The sequence below is a fragment of the Poecilia mexicana genome, unplaced genomic scaffold, assembly GCF_051168715.1.
Source record: "Poecilia mexicana isolate PSO_F unplaced genomic scaffold, ASM5116871v1 scaffold_20, whole genome shotgun sequence".
Taxonomy (NCBI): domain Eukaryota; kingdom Metazoa; phylum Chordata; class Actinopteri; order Cyprinodontiformes; family Poeciliidae; genus Poecilia; species Poecilia mexicana.
The window spans coordinates 8,898,116-8,910,310 of NW_028263389.1; positions in this window are offsets into that span (position 1 = coordinate 8,898,116).

Sequence of the window (12,195 nt, forward strand, 5' to 3'; positions counted from 1 at the left end):
AACTCGGACCACTAGTCTATGTATAGACGGTGTATGTAGTGATTTTGACGTTGTTACTACAGTTACAACACTTATATGTATTTCTTTGTTATCCTGTTACAGTTTCACAGAAAATTGATGTCAGTAAATACTTCAAGACGTCATTCCTGAGTCTGTGGAGTTTCTGCATTCGTTCTGTTTAGCTGTTTGGATAGCTGGTGTCATTCGGCTGGCGAGACCTCTACACTGGCAAATGGCAAACTAGCTAGAGCATTTCTACGGATTACGTTAACATGTTTTAAATTTCTGTTGTTTCATCATTAGTGACCAGTAGCCTGGTGTTTCTGTTCTTCTCTTGGTTTGTCGTACTTCATGTCAGATGGACTTCAAAATGACATAGTCGCTCTCTGTGGTGACGAAACTTGTTAGCTCCGCTGTTGCGGGCGTGTCCATGTTGTAAGGTTAAATCATCATGAGCTTTATTATTTGGGCCCGGTCATTAGCCCCGCCCCCCGGCCCACGCCGTCTTGTTCCGTTACTGCGTCACATGTTTGCCTGAGGAGCGGAGGCAGCAGTATGGCGTCTTGTCTGGAGCTTATTTTAACAAGGCAAGTTTCATGTTAAAATGATCATGTTTTTGACTATTTTTTATGGAGGCATTATTTTTCCGTTTACACAAGAGTATCGATTCATATACACAGTTCGCTTAACATACATTTATTTGTTTGGATATCACGGTATATACGACTATTTATTGTCTTAACCAAACATCAAAACTGTCAGGAAAATCTGGAGGCCATTTGAGTTAACATTATTTAGCTGCGGGATCGTTTTCTTTTAAGTTTTTGGCTGTAGACTGCAAAATGGGGGCGTGGCTGTGCTGGACCATTGGCTTGATCTGTGCCACAGGTGTCAAACTCCAGTCCTGGAGGGCCACTGTCCTGCAGCATTTAGATGTGCCGCTGCTGCACCACACCTGAATACAATAATTAGGTGATTAGCAGGACTCTGGAGAACGTATATACACAGTGAGGAGGCAGTTGAGCCATTTGACTCTGGTGTTTTGTACCTGCAGCACATCTAAAAACTGCCAAAATGTTTTTTCTTTGTCAGTGTGTCATGTTGGTGACTGAAGCCTGTTATGATGACTCCAACACATTTCTTCAGACAGGTTGGCAGGACTTTTAATGCTGTACAAATTTTTTTATATAAGCTGACTAATTTCTTTACTAATTATTTCTGACTTTTTTTATGCTTTATCTTGTAAACCGGGTGGGGAGAGTAATTTGAATAAATATGATGGTGACACACACAGGTGAGTCTGATTAGTTTTACTCACACTACTTTTTAAAATATTTATTATCCTAATGTTTCTGCTATATTTCTTGTTTTTCCTTCCAGGCTGGAAGTCTTCCTCCTTCATGTTGGCGAAAACAAGAGCAGCACCAAAGACACTTCACCATCAGCAATCACAAGGCCATCCATGGCTGCTTCCAATGAACTTTCAAAGCACACTTCACCTTCAGTGCAAAGTACCATGAATGTATGACCTTTGTTGCATATTGATGTCAGTGCTGTTTGATGTTTTGAAATAAAAGTACATTATATTCTGTGAATGGTGCTGGTGGTTTTGTAGCATCTAATGTCTTAAAATGAATTTGGGGATTATTGATGGCCAATAGTTTCTGGGGGGAAAACATGTTTTAATTGCTCTAGTGGCTTTTATTTGGTAGTAAATTGACAAATTTACTACCAATAAATTGGGTAATGAGAGAAGGGGAAGACTGGGAAGCGAACCCACGACAGCCACATTGAAAACTAGAGCCTTCATATGTGGGCTGTGCTTAACCCCTGTGCCACCACAGCAGAGTGCACCAATATAGACACTTTCAAAGTGTTGAATTTAACTCTGTAGGAGTTGATGGAACACTTCCAAATTTGCTAAGTTTTAAAACTGTGTCCTTTTTTGCTGTTATTGAAATATTTAGATATTTATATTGGAGTGCTGGATATTCACTTTTTTTGAGGTTATGCACAGTTCCATCTCAAAAATTTAAAGTGTGGCACAACTGTACACCTACTAAGAGGTAGGCTGGCACATGGTAACTCTGGAGGAGCTCCAAATAACCTCCACTTTAGGTGAGAAAATCTGTCAGCAGGATAACTATTAGTTGTGCACTCTACAAATTTGCCCTTTGTGGAAGAGTGCCAGAAGGTAAGTCATTTTTTTCTTTTCTTTTTTTTTTCCACCAAAGCCATAAGAAGTCCAGCAGTTGCCACAAGCCACAGCACACACAGAGAAGCTTGATCAGAAGATGAATGGAGCTTCAGTAAATCTAGGGCAACTATGACTAAAAGGCCATAAAATTATGTTCTTTGAGGAATGGGCAAAAAAAAAAAAAAAAACTGTCTAGATATGCAAAGCTGGCAGAGACATAACCAAAAAGATTTGTAGTTGTAATTGCAGCAAAAACTGTTCTACAAAGCATAGACTCAGGAGGGCCAGAATATGCAACACTTTTTAGATTTATATTTGTAGCAAATAAAAAATAAGCTTTTTTTGTTTGTTTTACTTACCATTTGCAACCATGCACCACTTTGTCTCACATCACATAGGTTCCAAAAAATGCGATACAGCTGAAGAGATACATAGTTTTTCCAAGTACTTTACCTAGGTCAGTCTTTTTCAAAGCATTCCAGAGTGAGTGTGGAGTGCATACAAAATCTTGATGCAATGTTTTTTACCATCAAAAAAAGACATTCTCACTAAGAGATTAGCTTTTTAGTTCTACCAACAATAATGAATTGGAAATGGTAATTTAAGGTTAGTTAATTAGCCTCTCCTTAAAGGCAATTCGTCTCCTCTTTCAAGCCCAGAGTACAGACTCTGTCTATTAGCACGCATCTAAGCTTACAGTGTTTACAAGGGCAAAATCTGATGTGTTTGGCAATTTACATGCTGTTCACACTTTGAACCTTTGCATATTTATGAGCATATTTTCTTGTGTCAGCTCTCAATGAGCACTTCTAGGCAAAGTTATGACTCACCTTAGTGAATGGCAATTGGCACATTTCAAATTTGAAAATCAGCGCTGCAGAAGTTAGCTGGAGAAGCACCATTTATGTCTCGGATTTGAAAAAAACGTCTGAAAGAGCCTTCACAAAAGTCTCAACTTATCGCAGCCCATAACGATTATGCAGTCTAAAGCTGATTTTTATTTTAAACAAAAGTGATCCTTCCGGACCCTTGGCGGTGTCATTGCCGTAGCTTTGCACCTTTGACTAACTCATCTTGTATTCAGAAATCTATGAATATGGAAACTAGCCCCACCTCGCCCCTCAGCCGTTTGCCTGTAGCACATATTCCCACTGCATATATAAGCAAGCGTGATCACACTTTCGTTTCTGCGTCCAAGAGGCATGACCTACACGACTCCGTGCCTGATTGGCTGACAGCCTTACCTTAACCTAACCAGTCTCACTCATCACACTTAATTCCCTGGCCCTTTTGCATCTCCGCCAAAGTCACTCACCACTTTCGCTGCATGGTTGGAGAAACAAGTCCTGTCAGCACTTTTCACTTTTCGCTTGTTTGCATGTGCGTGAATGCGTGCGTGCGTGTGCGTGTGTGTGTGTGTATTTTCCAACACAAGCGAATGCACAACTCAATCTTTCTTGAGAATGTCTCAGAGTGCAGGGAGGACTTTGTTCTGGCCAATTAACATTTGCTGGGAAGCTTTTTCTTTCAACAAAAACATGATGGCTTGTTGTCAGCTTGAGTGTGGAGTAAGCAGGCTGGACTCTGTCCCGCCTCTCTGACCGCTTCTCAGTTGTACATGTGTTTCTCTCCACTTCGCAGTGAAAAAGAAAGCACCGTGTAGCTTCTAGCTACATTCACTTTACAAACGTTTTCAAAACCATAGAACTTTTCCGTCCCGCAGCGCGTCACAAAAACGCAGTATGTCAGAACAAAGATTTATGTGTTAGACTGTTACAAACTGACATAAAACTTTAAGATGCATCTCATGATTTCAATTTAAAGTTATGATTAAACTTTGTATGCATACCCATGTTTTGCTGCTCTACATTAAAGTCTATTCTTAAAAATAAAAATAAAAAAAAACAGATATGAAACCTCCTCACGTAACAAATAGATGCTGGTAAGTGAAACTGAGGATAAAACAAACACTTTTAAACACTAAATCCACATTTACCTTTCTCAGCTTCAGATGTTCCCTCATTACATTTCTAGAGGTCTTTGCATACGAGTCATTTTTTTTATATACCTTTTGTCTGTTTCATCATTGATATCATAATGGCACATTATTCATCCGTGCAGTCAGCCAGATTACAGATTGTAATTGCTTCCTTTTAGCTTTTTCCCCCTCCCTCTACCACATCTTTTTTTTTTCTTTTCCTTTCCTCTTTATCAGCCTCTTTTCTGTCTAATCACCTGAATGTGCAGACTGGAAATGTGTTTGTTAATTTCTTTCCAGGAAAAAACAAAAACAAAGAAAAAGCAACAAAAACAAAACACTGCCTCATTGTTGATGCCTTGAAAATATTATGCTCTACTTTCCTCTGCTTCAGACCCACGACCTTGATGGCCTCGGTATTACCGCTCCCCTGGCCCTGTAGTCTGTCTCTGCTGAGGAACCAAATGTGACCACTGGTGACCTTTTAAATCTCACTTTTCCAAAACGCAATTCAGGAGATTTACAACATCTGTCAAATCCTGTCTTTTTCTCACCAGGGATTCAGCTCCAGCCCTCGTCCAAGCCCCAGTCATTTCCCTACTTACACACCCGCCCGTCTCATCTTCCTGTCCTGTGCAATTCACCCATTATGTCACAATTGGCCCCCTTCCTGAATTCCTGCAAGACGCCTTAGTGCTGACAACAATATAAAGGATCTGACAGGAACTGTATCCCATACCTCCAGGCAATGCTTCAACCTTATATTTTAGCTGTGCTCTCTGTACTTAATAGGTGCTAAGCATCCCCTTCCCTGTGGCGACGGGGCTATCACTGAGCTCTGTTTCTGTCTCCTGGGGCCTCGGTGGTGAAATGATCTCCCTGTCAGCAGCGAGACAGCCGAATCATACCTTATCATCTGTTGGTTAATGAAAACTTCAAGCCACGTCTCACCCCCGCTCATATCCAGAACTCCCTTCCCCGCTCTTTTTTGATTCATATTATGTCTGTTTTCACGACAGTTTCTTTGTTGTGTTGGATAATGTTTTTATTGCCCCCATTGTCAACGTCACAGTCAATTTAGTCAATTTAAAATCAGCAAACGAAGCAAACCAAGAAATATATGTTGCTAGAATAAATAAAGAAAAAGATTAAAGGGGCAGTGTTATGTATTTTCCAGGCACATAGTGCCTTTTTATAGCATAATCAAGTAACTACCTTATCTTCAGTTGTTATCGAAATGCAATATGTGTCAAATGCGACTTAGAATAAATTTTTACATCCTGATTTAATTCATTGAAACTGAACATCTGTTTCTTTAAAAACCCCTGCTCTTTCTGGAACTCCTTGTTCAGGAAGCCATCACGACCGCACTCCAACTGTTACCCCTTTAACAACATTTTTTACCAGCGTTTCACTGAGAAGTAACTTCTATGATTACCTCAACAGATGCGCAGTTTCACCAGGTGTTTACTAATTGCTGCCGGCGAGCCGATTGAAGCTTGGAAGCTCGCAAACTACAGCTCTGAGGAGGAGCTGTAGTTTGAAGGTGGTGTTGGGTCCAACCAGGTGTTTAGGACAGCTGGACAGTTGCCATGGAAGATTGAAGTATTACTCAAACATGCATGAAAGCATGAAGGCAACACCCAGGTATGATTGTTTTTTTAAAAGGGAATAACACTATAACATGATGTAAAGCTAAAAAAAAAAAGTAATTTTATATGATACTGTCCCTTTAAAAAAAACTGAATAAAAACAACCTAATAGTGATAAAATAAAATAAAAAACAAGTGAAATACCAAGTATAGAGAATAAGTTTCAAAAGATTTGAAACTCTATGAAAACCAATCAAAATAGATCAACTTTTATCTACTTTTGTAATTACTTCCATAGTATTATTGCCTCAGCTATGTAACAATCACCTCTGTTATTTTGGTTTGGTTTGCGGGACATCTAAAGACATTGCATTGCAGTTTGCATTGTGCTGTAAAGTTTATGAAAAAGAAACAGTGCCAATGCACATTTATTGTCTGCATAACGCTGAAAAGATAGCCTGTGTTTAATAATGACAAATCTGAAAGGAGTTATATTTAAACTTAGAAAAAGATGGGGCACAAGATAGACACTCGAGGAGCTGTGCACATCAGTAGAGCTGCAGCTGAGTTATGCATTTTCATCTGGACAGGAAAATATGACCTGATAAGAGACTTTTGTAAGAGAAGGTGAGAGAAGAGAAGGGTAAACAAAAAACACAAGAAGTGATACGGCAACTGTTACTTTTGTTTTCCAAAAATACACAAAGACGTGAAGAGTTTGTTTTGTTTGTAGAAAATGCACCGAGTAATCCAGACGTACCTATGACAGGTAGCTTATGTTCCTGAGATGAATAAACCATTTGGTTGATTCGAATGCATACAAACCTAAATGACGCATCTGCATGTAAAAGATAGACTTTTTTTGAACAATACCTGCTACATTACACTGCCTTGGCCACATCTTTCTTTGTGCCGTCATCAGGGCTAGAGTCTCTGAGGGGTCATAGCGACTTTGTTGTTTGAAAGTCTGAACTTTAAAGTTGGATATGCGATATTTTTCTATTGCACACCTTCCCACTGCTTCCCTCCATAGATATAGGCTGAGAGTGCATCTTATTTCCCAAATGTTAAACTGGATTGGGTCAAGAACGTCCCAGTCAGCCCCGAGGCCCGTGGTATTTATTTGTCACTCTGTGTGGGAGCTCATGCCACCGGAGAAACCGAGAGAGTAAAGAAAAGTCATTCTCATCCGTCCGAGTCTCTTTCCATCACGCGCGAAGGCAGAGAGAATGCTGACACTGCCTTCCTGCCAAATTGAATTTTCAAGTAAAATATTCCTGTTTTAATATGAGCAGTAAATCAAGTGTGAAAAACCAGCCACTCGTTCTCTTTGTGCCTTTTGAGATCTCTTTCTGTTTAAGGTTGTAATTCTGGTGGGAACCCGGAAAGCTGAAAGCTCGCTCGCAGAAAAAGGAAAAAAAAAAAAAGAAAAGAAAAGATGTTTGTGATCTAAAAGTGAGGAAATAGTGCAGAACAAATGCTTCCAAACAACTGCATGTGAGTCTCGTCGACTTAAAAGAGAAATCTTCAAATGGAGAAAGAAGCGTTGACTAAACAACAACAAAAAAAAAAAACATTTTATATCTTTAAAATTGCCAAGGGAAAGCTTCTTTAACACATTGCAATAAGTCTTTGAGATGAAAACTGGCAACCAACCACATTCGGTATTTTTGTGAAATGTTTTTCACATCCTGAATTCCTTTCATCAAAATAACTTTTAGTTATGTGATTTTTTATTTTTTTTTTTTAACGTTCAGGTCCTTCATTTTATTACCTTTAGGTCAAAAGACTCGGTTAAAAGGCTAAAAGAGCAGGAAACTCTTTCATGAACAGAAAGTTTGGTATTATTTACTGTTTAGACAAGATTCCAAGCGTTGCAGATAAATATCTCGTCTTTGTAGAGGAAAGAAAAGAGCTACAAGTCCAGCATTTAACTAAATTATGCTTCCCCCCGCTCCCCACTCATCCATGTCCAGATGTCCAGGACAAGGTAAAGCAGAAAACATAAATGCATGTAATCAGTGATCTTCTTGACTGAACAACCAATCAGAGCATTGTCTAATCGACTGCCATTTTAGTGGCTATTCAGCAAGCTCAATCAGCCAATAAAAGAAATCCAATATGTGTTAACACTGCTGCAGTTAGCGCACGCACACACACACACACACACACGCACAAAGAAAAGAGACATTGTCAATGGTTATGCCTGTAAGTACTGCCCTGCTGCATCCCATGTCTAGCAGTCAGCTTGGTATTGTTATCAACTTCACAAACAGCAAAATGAGAACAACTCTGAGCTGCTAATACCTTGTCTGCTGTACCATCAGTCAACTTGACACCAGCTTAAAATCATTTGACTGTGTGTATTTGTCTGGCGAGGCCCATTTATCATAATTGCCGTGGGCCACATGAAACAAATAATTGGGAGGAAGAAAAAAAAAAAAAAAAAACAACAGGAGAAAAGAATAACAATAAATTGCTTGACAAATTAGGCTTTTCCATTTAAGCTTTATTTCATGCCTTTTCTTCTTCGTTTTGTTTTTTTTTTTTTACATTCAACAAGAAAATCTGAAAAACCCCCAATTGCCCCATAGCAGGATATTGTTATGAAAATCTGAAATCAATCATTTGACGGCGTCTGTTATTGTTCCCCACCTCTCGAGTCACCAGCTGGATGTTTTCATGGGCGTGTCAGATTGTGATTTTGCCTCCTGGTAACTCTTTTTTTCTCTCTCTCTCTTGCTTTTTATATTTGCCCCTGAGTTTATATTTCCTCAATCACACATGCAAATGCGTCCAGACAAAGTGCACAAATCAATTTGAATAATCATCTCCCGCCGATCCATACGGGCCCACAGCAAGCGCCCCAAGACGCACTCGCGCTGAACATCACTCCCGTGCTGCAATAATTACTGTGGGCAGACTGTGTGGTTTAGCAGAGAAAAGCAGAAATCTGACGTTGCCTGCAGTCTTACCTGGCATTCATTCCTCTCAATAGAGCTTATGGAGACATTAGGCAGAAGTCATTAACTTCAGCAGGGACAAGGAGAGATGGGATGAGCGTGTAGCTCTCTTTCTCAGCTGAATGTGCAAGATGAAAAGCCACTGAAGCATGAGGGAGTGCGGGTTCTGCTACGTTTGTGAGTTGATGTGTGCGTGTGAGGAAAATGTCCCCGCATACACGCACACACACACACACACACACACACATCCGTTTACAGTATACTGTTTGTGTGCTCGTAAGAACACCATTGAATTAACTAAAGTTATATAAATCCATAGCATTGTCAAAAAAACAAAAAAAAACACGAGCCACGTTTTGGTTTAGTGTTTTGATTCTGAGTGTCGATGGCGCCATGTGTGCCAGCTGTGACTGATGCAAGCTGTATGAATTCTTGTGCAGTTCAGTTCAGTTCATTTGCATGCATGGATTCTGGTGAAAGATAAGCTTCCCTGCGCGTAGGAACCGTGCTCATGCTCAGATTCTGATTCTCAAGTCTTTAAAATAAACAAGATTTTTTTTTATTTTTTAAATCTCTGGAAATGTCACCATCTGTGGAACATAATTTGCAGTTGTCTTCATGTTTAAATCTGCTCTCCCATAACACTTTTTATTTATTTTTTTTGAAGAAATAAAGTAGCAATAGAGTCATTTTGAAAAATATTGCACAATCTGAGTGCCAGAGTATGCATCAACTCCAGACTTGATTCATGCATTTCATTACATGCACACCCATTAGTGATTTGTAGTATCATAAATGATTGATGCGAGTGAAATTTCCCGCGGTGCCACGTTGCTAAACTTATTTCTGTTTCTGCCTGTCTTGTAGACTTATACTGGATGCATGGTCCTCTCTACATTTTTTTTTTAATCTCAAACTTATCAGAACTATTGCACAGCTAAAATCATCATGTTTCTCGGCCAGAGCTTAAGTGTGTGTCTGATGGTACAAAGTGAAAAAGACTCGAGAAGCATTTCTCATGATTAGCTGTTCATCACTGGACCAGAGAGGGACTTTAAAATCATTGATAATCATTTTTCTGTGTTTTTCATCCACATCTATTCTTCATGCCACACTCTCTGCTCGACTCTGCTTTCCAGAGGCTCTCTTAATCATAAGCCCCTCTGTAATCAGCAAACAAGCCATGCATGCTTCGTGCTTTGTTTTATATGCGATATATATAATTGGATTCATCAGCTTGACCTTGCTTGTTGCAGCACCTAAAGAACTGATAGCCTTATCATAGGCACATCTGAGCCTGAAATGTGTGATGGGTGTTCGTGTCTTGTGAGTACCAAGGGTCTCATTTATAAAGCTCTTACCAAGCATCTTCTTCAAAATTAAGCCTGTGCAAAGTTCAAAACTCTTACATACAAATCATGTGCATATATTTAATTCCTCCAAAGATGCCTCCAATACATCTTTTCCTTGGATAAAATTTTCAGAATGAAGTGCTAGAGTTTTGTTAGCACTGTTGCTGTGCACACAGAAGGAATCATATTAGGAGGGCTTGGATTCTTTTTTTTGAGCATTTTGCATGTTCTTCTTTTGCCTCCATGAGTTATTTCCAGTTATTTTTCTGACCTTCCAAAGACATGCATGTCAGGTTGATTTGGTCTCTTTTAGTTATTCTTAGGGCTGACTGTATTGGTGTTTGTCCTGTGTGTATTTGTGTTGCTTTTAAATCAACCGGTGACCGCGATGTGATGCTACAGTTGGCTAAGCCAAGCAATAGAGACAAAAGTCTCACATGCTTCTAGTGTTTGACACACAAACACAGAACAGGCTACGGTTTAAATGCACAGACCTCAACAGAAAGTAGAAGCTAGGACAAAATCTGTTTAAGTGGATAGTTTGTAGAGTGGAGCAGGGAAAGAAGCAAAGGAGCTAATGTCGAAAACTTACACGACGGTGAGAATTTTTCCACCAAAGTGTTTTCAGTGCTTACCTGCTGCTAGTGCTTATTTTAGTACCAGTGTTTGACTGTCCACTGTGGCAAAATCCAAAAGGCGAGAATGCAGATAAACCAAACTAATCATGGATTGGCAAAATAGTTCTTCAAAGATATTTTTTGGTAGGCACTTCTTTGTTCCTTCTTGAAAAATAAATGCATATGTTTACTGCACATTTCAGGTTCGTAGGAAGTTTGACTTAAAGTTGAGCAGCATAAAAACTAAATGGCACCTCACCTTGTTTACCTCTTGTTCTGGTAACGCTGAGCTCTGAACACCTCAAGGATCTACATTGTTCATACTTGACAAGTAACACAGAAATGTATTTCAACCAGAGACCGTTTAGTGCTTTATAGACTGAGAGAAACACTTAAAAATCTATTTTCTGACAAACAGGGGGCCCAGTGTAGCGTTTTAAGAACTGATGTGATATGATCCATTTTCCTGGTCGTGGTCAGGACATTTTTCACAACTGCTTTGAGGCAAAACTTTTCTGTTGCACCTATAAGAAGAAACACAGCAGAGGACTGACTACCCTTAGGAAGGAGATGCAAATGCACAATAGAAAACTTGATTGAATTGCATATATAATGTTGTTGTTTTTTTTTTTTTAGCACCAAGCCAGCCACAATAAGATGTTGCCCAAGGCAGCAAGCCACATTGATTTTATCAAGAGTTGTCACTTAAATAGGAATCATTTGCAAATGCGTTATGTGTTTTTACTGTTTTTAAATGTAAATAAGACATATTTGAAAAACACTATTTTTATTTCCCCGATTGGCAGCAGATAGTTTTTGCAGTGTCTGAAATGGTAGAAGAGTAGTTGGGTTTGTTTTTTTCTTTGCCCTGGTCTTAAACATAACACAAAGGGATTCTTAAGACACTGTATTACTTTATACAGTCATTTAGATAGAAAAATATTTTACTAAGGGTGTTTTCCTATGATTTGGTTTATAGATTGGGTACATTGTATTTGCCTAATGGATTCAGGACTATATGGGACTCGAGATTATTAACTCTTCCTTTCTTCCCCCTCTTTTATACTCCTTCTTTTTTTAGTTATTTAGCATATTTTCATATTTGATTATTTTAATACAACTGTATATCAAATAAAGATATTTTTACAATATATTTTAAAGATCTTGATTTATTACTTTATGAAGTCATTAAATCAAGGCAATCTAATTACATTTTTTAATGAAACATATATTAAAGTCGTACGTAAAGATGCCTCTTTTTTCATTATTTCTTTGCTTATTGTGCTGCAGTACATCTTGATATAATTGAACCCGTTTGCCATGTCTCTCTAAACAAAAATCCCAACATCTGAACTTGCACAGAAACCCGGCTGCAAACCAAAAGTTTCATGCCTTACTGCTTACATAATAACTGTGTTATGTAAAATGATCTTAGTTTTATATTTTCTGAGGGCTGAGATTGGGAGTCCTGATTAGGCACAATCAGTGCAGAAAAG